This window comes from Curcuma longa, chromosome 10 (assembly GCF_044706935.1).
Source record: "Curcuma longa cultivar G26 ecotype Majalengka, Jawa Barat chromosome 10, ITB_CL_G26_1.1, whole genome shotgun sequence".
Lineage (NCBI taxonomy): Eukaryota > Viridiplantae > Streptophyta > Magnoliopsida > Zingiberales > Zingiberaceae > Curcuma > Curcuma longa.
In genome coordinates, this window is record NC_133870.1 from 611,430 (window position 1) to 621,479 (window position 10,050).

General features: G+C 34.4%; 1 long non-coding RNA gene across 1 annotated transcript; it reads right to left on the reverse strand.

The window, feature by feature from the left end:
- Positions 1-1,153: 1,153 nt before the first annotated feature.
- On the reverse strand, positions 1,154-3,189 carry LOC141835712 (uncharacterized). The gene is made up of 3 exons (XR_012602411.1): positions 2,834-3,189; positions 2,347-2,395; positions 1,154-1,527 (listed from the first exon to the last, which is right to left on the reverse strand). It is a non-coding gene; the product is annotated as an uncharacterized LOC141835712 (long non-coding RNA).
- Positions 3,190-10,050: the final 6,861 nt, after the last annotated feature.

Sequence of the window (10,050 nt, forward strand, 5' to 3'; positions counted from 1 at the left end):
CTTGCTCTCAGTGATCCTTCATCGCGTTGGATAATTCAGGAGGATAATTAAGAAGGAAGCTAATCGGAGGTAAAAAAACAAATAAAGAGATTATAAAATAATTTTCAATTGATTCATTCGTAAACATCTAACATATTTATAAATTACTTATATAACTCAAACAAACCACTAACTCCATAAACATATCTCACTAACTCAATTAATGCAAATACATTGAACATATATATTTTTACTTTAATCATTAAACATCACTACTACCACTAATTGTCACCTCATTAACCCACTAACTCTATTACTAATTTTGAATCAATTATCAACACTCTCCTTTAATTCAAAATTATAAACATCAAGGAGTAATCTAAAATAAAAAAAAGTTATCTTTTGGAAGTGATTTCGTCGAGATATCCACTACTTATTCATGTGTGTTGTAGTACTCTATCTCAATTTTTTTATTTGCAACTAAATCTCGAAGGAAGTGCAAATGAATATCAATATATTTAGTTTTGGCATGAAATATTGAATTTTTTATCATTGTAATTATTGCCTTATTATCATAAAAAAAAAATATGAGTTGTATCTTTTTGTTATCGATGAAGATGTACAAGTACTCTTCTAATCTAAACTGCTTGACACACTACTAAAATTGCTGCTACATATCTTGCTTCTGAAGAGGATAGGATTGTATTAGCTTGCTTTTTTGAACTCCATGAAATTGCTCCTGATTTAAGATTAAAAACACTAGTTAAGGTGCTCTTTTGATAGTCCACTGAACTTGCCCAATCACTATAAGTGAATCCGTAAAGATCGAATTTTAAAACTTTAGTATAGCATCTATGGTTCCAACAATATAACGTAAAATCCTTTTAGCTGCTCTAAGATGATGCTTTGTAGGATTTTGCATGAACTTGAAAATTACACTAATAGAGAAAGCAATATCTAATGTAGTATGAGTTAAATAAATTAAACCTCCAACCAAGCTTCTAAAATATTTTACATTAGTTTTTTCTGAACCATCTTCTAGTTGTAACTTCTAATTTATATTCATGGGCGTAGTAGCTCGATTACAATTGAGTAAGTTGAATCTTATAAGAAGATCTATTACATATTTTTTTATGAGATCAAAATTCCATCAACTCTTTGCTTCATTTCAAGATAAAAAAAATAATGCAATAATCTCATATCTGACATTTCAAATTTCTACATCATATGTCACGACCCGGGAGGCCATCCGAAGATTTTGGCAGCATCTCCCCAGTACCATGACAATTCCCTGAATACAAATAGAAAGACTTAGTCATATGCGGCTGGAATAAAGATTACACATCACACCGATGCCCACTAGTTAAGATACAAGGCTTACATGGCCACAACACTACTATCACATGCACAATATCAAAATAAAATCAAAAATACACGTAATGAAAACATCATAAAGCCAAGACAAACGAATAACCCAAAACCTAGGAACCTTCGGGTGTGAGATGAAGCAGCCGGCCAATCTCCAAGCTCCAAGTACCTATCTGCTACCTGGGGAGATAGAAAACCTCAGGGTCTGGGTGGTGAGTATCAAACATACTCAGTGGGTACTAGATAAAGGTGCAGAACAAAATAAGGTATCAAATAGATAATAGCATAGATATCCAAAGGTATATAGTCCAACATGATACTACAGGAGCAAGGCTAATATAACCATCATGTATGTCATACAAATGCAGTAGTTATATATAACAAGTGCATAACCCTATAATAACAATTGTACCAGCTATCAATGCAGTAAACAACAATAAATGCATGCATAGTCAGAGCTATCTAGCTAGTCTTGGTAGTACTCAACCTGTGCAGTGCCGTAATATTCTCACTCAACCTGTGCAGTGAGGTAGCACCCAACCTGTGCAGTGCTAAAATGCTCTCACTCAACCTGTGCAGTGAGGTAGCACCCAACCTGTGCAGTGCTATAATGCTCCACCCAACCTGTGCAGTGAGAGTTAACAACAACATGCTATTTACATAGTTCAACTGCTAACTACCACAACATCAGGTATATGCAATATCAATCATGATAAATTCAACATAGATAAACAACACTTAAGAACATTGTGTGGATGGTAGTAGGATCATATTAAGGACAAATGTATGTATCAAGCCATGAATCAAACAACGACTATAGTAGAGATATCAATCAGGTAATCATGCACTATGAAAGAAGAACTCGTGTTAACCAAGCACAGGAGTACACACAACCAGATATAGGAATGTGATCAATAGCCTAATCAACAATAGTAGAAACGGAAAACATGGAGTGAAAAGAGAATAGATCTGTATTGACCAGATACAGAGATTACCCACCTGATTGACGAACCGTCACGCTAAGAATCTCTCCGTACCAATCAAGGTCCTGAAATTTACATAAAAAGCAATACCCTCTTAATACAATATTATATTAAATTCTATACCAAAGTAAACCTCAACCGAATCTCACATCTCGTTTGCTTATTTCACATGATCTGATTACTTAAATCAATTTACTTGACTAGCTACATTTTCAAATCAACCCATCTAGTGTGTCTAACTGTTTCTTTTATTTATCTCGATTTTAGTTTTAAAACAATATAGTATTAAGTATTGTATTTCTTCTATGTGGAATGAAACGTTATTCCTGAAACAGGAGCCTCCTTTGCAAGGCCAATCGTAATCCGAACAGAAAGTGACACACTTTCTCCATCCACTAACAAGAGCAAGGCAGAAGGGAGCAAAGCAATGGGGAGGGAAAATCCTACTGCTTGAAAAACTTTAACATCTAAAACCTAATTAAATCAGATCCTAACAGACTTACCTCAATCAGAGACTCCGGTCCCAATTTCTTTCTTGTAGCGGCGGCGAGGGGTCTGCAAACGAAGGTGGTGTTCTTCACAAAAGAGAGGGCTCGGCCGGTGGCGTGCAGAGGAGATTGCTGGGGTCGGCGGCGTCGACTATTTTCTTCTTCTCCGGCACGAAAGGAGGCGGCGGTCAGGGTAGCGGCGGCGGCGGCAAGGGAGAAAGAAAGTGGTGATCTAGGGTTTCCTCTTCTGCCCCCTTTTGTGCTTCCTCCGCCCGCTCGCCCTCTTTAAAAGGTGGCCGCCGCGATTTTCTTGCCGGTGGGCACGGACGCGGGCGTTTTTGTTGGTTGCGCCAAACTCAGCCGCCGTAGAAGAGACGAAGTCGCGATTGAGAAGGCGTCGGGCGTGCAACGAACCGGCTAAAAACAATGACTGAACCGGAAGAAATAAACCCAGCTTGAACCGAACCGGTATCTAGGTTTACTGTAGTAAACTGAATTTATTTTGATTCGCTTGGTTCACCAACCAAACAATCTCCGATTTGATTAATCAATTTTGTTGGATTTGTCTTCGCAAAACGAATCTGTTCATCTATTTTATTTTATCGATAATTCTCTTCCTTATCGAACCAAACCAAGTTGTTTAATTTGATTCTAATTGGTCCACTAAAATAAAATGAATGAAAAAGTAAAATAATATATAAAATAAAATAACTAAAAATCTATTGGTATCTCACATCATATTAGACTTAAATTCAACCATAAGAAAATCAGACAAGCTTATATACAACATAAAGACAAAATAGTAATGTAATTATTACTACCTTGTATAGCCGTCAAGTTGGGTTAAGCGGCTGGGTTGGCCCGCCCCCGCCAAAAAATTTAGGCGGGTTGGGTTGAAATTTTATCAATCCATTTTAAGATGGGTTGAGGTGGGTTGGCCCGCCTAGGCCCGCGACCCGCGTGGGTTGGCCCGCGGCGGGCTTGGGTTGGCCTACGGGTTGAGAAAGTTTATTTATTTATTTTAAATTTTAAAATTAAAGTATAAAACTTAATGAATTAGTGGATTTCATCTATTTAAAATACAATTTAAACTTAAAAATTATAATTCAAATTTAAAACTTTCAACTTAATCAATTTAAATTATACTTCAAACTTAAAATTTTTAATATTTTTAAATATTTTTTTTATTTTTTAACAAGCCCGGCGGGTTGGCTACATGAGTGTAGGGGATTTTACTGAACCCCAGGGACCACCACTTTTTGATTGATATATTCAGAGGATAGGTATGTTAGTGTAGGGGATTGCACTGAGCCCCAGGGATCACTCATACCTATTGAGCAGTTACAGTTGGAGTTGAAGATTTTGCCAGATAATTTGCAGAATATTTGTTTGGAAGAAAATCAGAGTCCACTACTTATAATTGCCCAAGATTTGGAGTCAGAACAGGAGGAAATTTTATTTCAAGACCTGAGGCAACAAAAGGAAGCTATAGGGTGGAAAATGGTTGATATGATTGGTGTGGAGCCTACCATTTGGGTATATATAATTTACTTTGAGGAAAATGTGAAATCATTCAGAAAACCACCATGGAGGCTCAAATTATTAATTTGTGGTCATGTGAAGAAAGATGGATTGGAGCCTACCAGAATGAAGAAGGCATGGATTTATGAAATTATTTTGTACAAGGTGAGGCATAAATTGGATCAAAGGATTATATCCACCGGCTCAAGAAATAATTTTGAAGAATAAAAGGAGCTAGAGGTGGATTGTTTGGACTTCATGATGCTATCTACCCGACCTAAAGGGGAGTTTTCTATCTTACGCTTTACTTTCATTGTTAATACCATCCTTTATTTTTCATTTTCATTTTCAGTTTCATATCAGTAATTTATGCCATTTTCATGAGCATTTTGTTTGGAAATAAAGGCTTGAAATTCATTTCATGCATTCTTGGGTTTAAGGAATAAGTGTATCCCCCTAGTCATTTTTATATCATTTTAGAGGCCTTTAAAAGTGAGTTAAATTTGGTTGTTTAATTTTGAGAATTTGAGTTCATGGATGAATGCTTTTGGACACTTGTATGACCCTTAGCAATGGAGTCTAGAGTGATGAAATTAAGATAGTGTACATTTTCTACCTAGTGAGGTTATACCCTATTGTGTGATGCACTTTTGTGATTGATTACTCTAGAACTTGCTTGTGTTCTTTCAAGGCTAAATTTTCTATGATAGGGTCCACATTTATGAAGGTTATCAACTTGTTTCATCACCCATACATTTTGCTTGATACATTTCATGCTATTACCTATACTTCAAATCACTTTCTTTAATCTTTTTCACCTTAATTTCGGTTCATCTTTCTTTTATCTTGGATGTGGATATTCTTAGATGCTATTAATGTTTCTTGCCCGAGACGGTCAAGATTTAAGTGTGGGGGAGGTGTTCATAATCATGGAAATTTTGGATGATGTAAGAAATTATGGAATTAATTGTACAAGGTTGGTTTTGGAAGTTTCATTTTTGTGATTGAACTTACTGTTGGAACTGAAATTTTGGAGTGTTTCAAGCTGAGATGAGATTAGAACAAATAAGATGATATTTAATGATTTGTTTGATTTGATAAAAAAATTAGAAAAAGAAGAGAAGAAAATGAAAGACACTAGTCATGGAAGGTTATTCTACAAAAGGATTTGGTTTGAATGTTTCAAAGGCATTTTTGAAGTGATACCATGAGCTATTGTTTGTTTCTAATTAACAACAATTTTAAATTTGAAGTGTTTCAAGCTGAGATGAGATGATCTGAAATGAAATAAGATCATTAAGGATTTCATTTGATGGTGTTTGATCAGATGTTGAAAAAAAATGAAAACAATGTGTCAAAGCATGAAGTTGTGTACCAATTTCTGAAAAAAATTTGAAGTTAAAGTTTTGTGCCTGTTTCAATGGCAATTGAATGCATTAGCTATATAAATGGAAATGTGTTACATAGTCAAAGAATGCTTTGTTAGAGGCTAGAATCTTGAAACAGAGCTAAATTCCCTCACATACCAGATTCTATTGGGATTGAAAGAAAAATTGTGGTAAAAAATCTGCTGAAGCCTTGAAAAGTTGAAAATTTGCTTCAAATTGTCTTCAATAAATCAGCTGAAATTCATTTGAAGAAGTGGGATTGAAGTTAAAGGTTATGGGCACAAATTCAGATTTGAAATGAATCACATCAGGAAAAGAAAAAGAAAAACAGAAGAAAAAGAAAAAAAAACAGGAAACAGAATTGATTTCAAAAGGAGGAAAATGTATCAAAAGACTTGATAAGCTGATTAATTCTTGTAAAATATTATTGCATTCAAGCATACACTGGACAACAAGTTGAGAAACTGATTAAGTTTGTTGATGGCAGCAAGAAAAAGAAAAGAAACAGAATGCCAGAAAAAAAGAAAATAAAAATTAAAAACCTGTTTAACTGTTCAAGTTGAGTTTGAAATTATTTGAGTTACTGATTGGTTCGAATTGCATGGTACAATGGAAATCAAGATGACAAATGGAAATCAAGTGAAGAAAGACAGGAAGAAAAAGAAAAAAAAAAAAGAAATAGGAAAAAAAATCTAGAAAAACTGAAAAATCTGTTTGAAATTTTCAGCTGGCTTTGAAATTGTTTTTCTGGCTACTGATTTGAGCTCTAATTGCAGTAAAATTGCATGATGATGAGCATTAGTAATCAATCTTCATGATAGAAAAAGAATGGATGAAAAACAGTGAGAAAATGGAGAGAAAAAGGAAAGTATCAATTTGGTTTTGAATTGTTTTTGGATTTAAATTTGCCATTGATACTTTGCAATTATGGTTTCATGTGAATTGAATTTTGCTTGCTGATGATTGATTACTATTTCTTAGCTCTTGTAGAATTTAAATGTGAAGGAATTGGGCTTGAGAATGAAGAGAAACAAAAGATAGCATATTTGGTGAAATTTGAGGCAAAATAAGGAAAAGAGGAGAAGAAAGTATCAAGAAGAGGAATTGGAAAGGGTTAAACCAAATTTGTTTCATGGAATTGAAGAACAAACAGAAACAAATGTGTTATAAAAGAAATGAAATAGAAAAGAGGGCAAGAGGTCATTGGTTAGCATTTAAGTATATCCATATCTACCACTACCATGCATTTTCTTTAAAGTTCCTTTTCGTAATCTTGTTCTTTCTAAATTCTTATTTCATTTGTTTCAGTTCATGATTGCTTATTGTCTTCAATAATCCTTAATAGGTGTGGATTCCTAATCAAGAATGCTAGTGGAGAGTAGAAAACAAGCAAGCCTATGGAAGTGCATGAAACTTAAGTTGCTTGAGTGAGCCCTACTTTACTTGATCATGAATTAGAATTAGGGTGAGAGCCACTGATTTTATCCACTGAAAACAACCTTGTGAGAATGAGTGTGGTGCATTTATCTTAATTAGTCATGAAGGATGAACTTTGCTAGGTGGTTAACCAAGAACAAGGGTTTAGTTCATGGCTTAGGTTTTTGATACTTCACAACCTTAGGTAATTTTCTTTTAATTGCTTCTAACTTTGATTGAAGATGATCTAGGGGGGTACGATAGTAGGAGTTTGTTAGTTTTATTGTTTTGGCTTGAGCGGGACGCACAAGGCTAAGTGTGGGGGAATTTGATAAGCTAGGATTTTATGGTATTTTGTTGATTCATTTTGGGTTTTATTGTGGACAATTAAATGTTTAATCAACATAATTGAATTGCATTTGTGAAATGGTCTATTTTTAGATGATTGATATAATTCTGTAATTTTGATGATTAATTTGGCATTAATTGAGTTTGGTTGTTTGTAGGGTCCAAATTGAACCATGATCGAGCTAATTGGGACCGAGTCAAGTCAAATTCTTTTGAACCGAACTTCATGATCAAGAATTGAGTTGATTGGGATCGAATTGGAGCTAAACCGGCTTGATTTGAGTTGAACCAGGGCTGGAATTGAGTTGAACCGGCGCAAATCGAAGCTGAACCCGGTTCAGCACAGTGTTTTCAAATTCACGCTTTAACGAGAAAGAACACTGTAGCATTTTTACGTAGTTACTGTTCATCCTTCGTCCCGCGGCTTCTGTTTTCGTTTTCTCTGCGTTTTTCTTCAGCGATCTTCGAGATTTTTCTTTCCAATCCAGTTTCCAGACCTTATCAAGCTTCTTCGACCTCGAGTTGGCATCAAATTGAAGCTGGATCTTTCGATGAGGGTTTCATCAGAGGTTTCTTTCAGCGACGATTTCTAGCTGAGATCTGTGGATTCACAAAGATCGGAGCTGTCAGTGATATTCTGAAGGGTTCTTAGAAGGTTGCTGATGGATTCTAAACACTGAATTGCAAGAGATCTAAAGGATCTTGAGCTGGGTTTTCAGATCGGGATTAAGCTCTGCTCTGCTATCGGAGGGTTTCTGATACGCAACCAGAAGAGTTAATTCAGATCTAAATCAAATTGAGATCGATAAGGATTTGTCTGGGGTTTGTAGTTTTCAACTAAATCTTGTGTAAAAGCAAGATTGAGGCTGGATTGTAAGGGAAGTTTCAAGATCCGAATCTGAGTTTTATTCTGCTGTGGATTTCAATTTCTTTCTGTCTGATTCTGAACTTTCTGTTTCTGAATTCTGTTGATCCGTAATGTTACAGTGTTTGGTTAATTTGCATTGCTTTGTTTAGTGATTCCTTGTTAAATCTTTGATTTCATTAGGTTCTTTCATTCGGCTAAATGTTTCTGAATCTGAAAATATGTTTAAATGGTTACTGTTCACCGTATCAAGAATTTGATCTGATAACATTTCAGCTATTTTGAAACTTTAGTTGTCAGTGTCATTCGTTAGATAATTGCGTGTGATAATTAGATTGAATTCTTGTTTTGGTTAATAAGATTGTTGACGTGCAAATGTGATTGAGTTGTTTCTTGAAATTGATCTGTTAGTTTGTGAATTTGGATAATCCTTTATCATCTTATGGTATGTGATTTGAATTGGAATTGTATCTTTTGCATTATTGTTTTAAATTGAGTCCATGCATTTGCTTGATAGACATCATCTATATCTCTTAATTTCTTGCTTTTGATTGATGCATTAATTCCATTTTACATCCATTGCATTGTTAGATTTATTGTTTTAGCTTTATGCTTGATAAATTTAGATTTAAGAATAGAAATCTTTTCATTTGTATTTCATTTTAAAAATACCAAAAACACCCCATTTCATAGAAAAACCCAAAAATAACGACATCTTAGCTTGATTTTGACAAACTCTCTACTAATCCTTGGAAAATACGACTCGTGGCCCCTGTATTACATTTACTTGTGAGTTTATGGGTTTTTGATTATAAATTCTAATTTGAGGCTCATTCGTGACACTAGATGTGGGCTCTATCAGCATGTCAGGTTTATTTTTGACACCCCTACATAACCCCTACATTTTGTCATTTTAACTAACTTATGGAAGGGGGAGTTTCTGTTAATTAACTAAGTCCACATAAAAGGTTAGGACTTAGGAGGTTAAATTCTTGGTCAAACTTTAGGATTTGGAATATAATATATGATTTAGTTAAGTCGTGAAAATAATGTCATTCACGATTCATATTTAGCATGTAAATTAGAAGTTCTCTCATAACACTTTTTTACCATATGATAAAAAAAATTCCAAATATCATCAAAGGCAAATAACAAAGTCATATAGTAGGTGATATTTACTGTCAAAAAATAAAAATAATCAAAAGCTGGCTATGCGTACATACCTAATTATCGCAATCGCTGAACCTGTTGCACTGCACGCTTTTACTAAGAGAACAAAATTCATGCGAGAAGAAAACCTAGAGAATGTCAAATTTGTTAAATATGTTTAAAGAAAATACAAAAATTAAACTAACACAATCATGAATCAATTGTATCTCATGGGTAACATAGAAAATCTGTATTAAAGTGGTGGATCATAGAAAATATGACAAGATTTTTATTAATAAGCTTATAAATCCAAATTGTACATATTTTCAAAGTACACCAAAAGAGCTTACTCCTATGAGATAGTGGCGCATTGAAGCATGACTTGTTGCATTATCAATTCCACAAAGTATGCATTTCGATATCATGACCACTAAAACAAGAAAAATGAAAAATAAAGCCTTATTTGCAATATAAAACTAGAGAGCAAACAATGTTGTATCATATTTTACCTTCAATTACCTAGCTGTAGGTAGTGAACCTTTGTG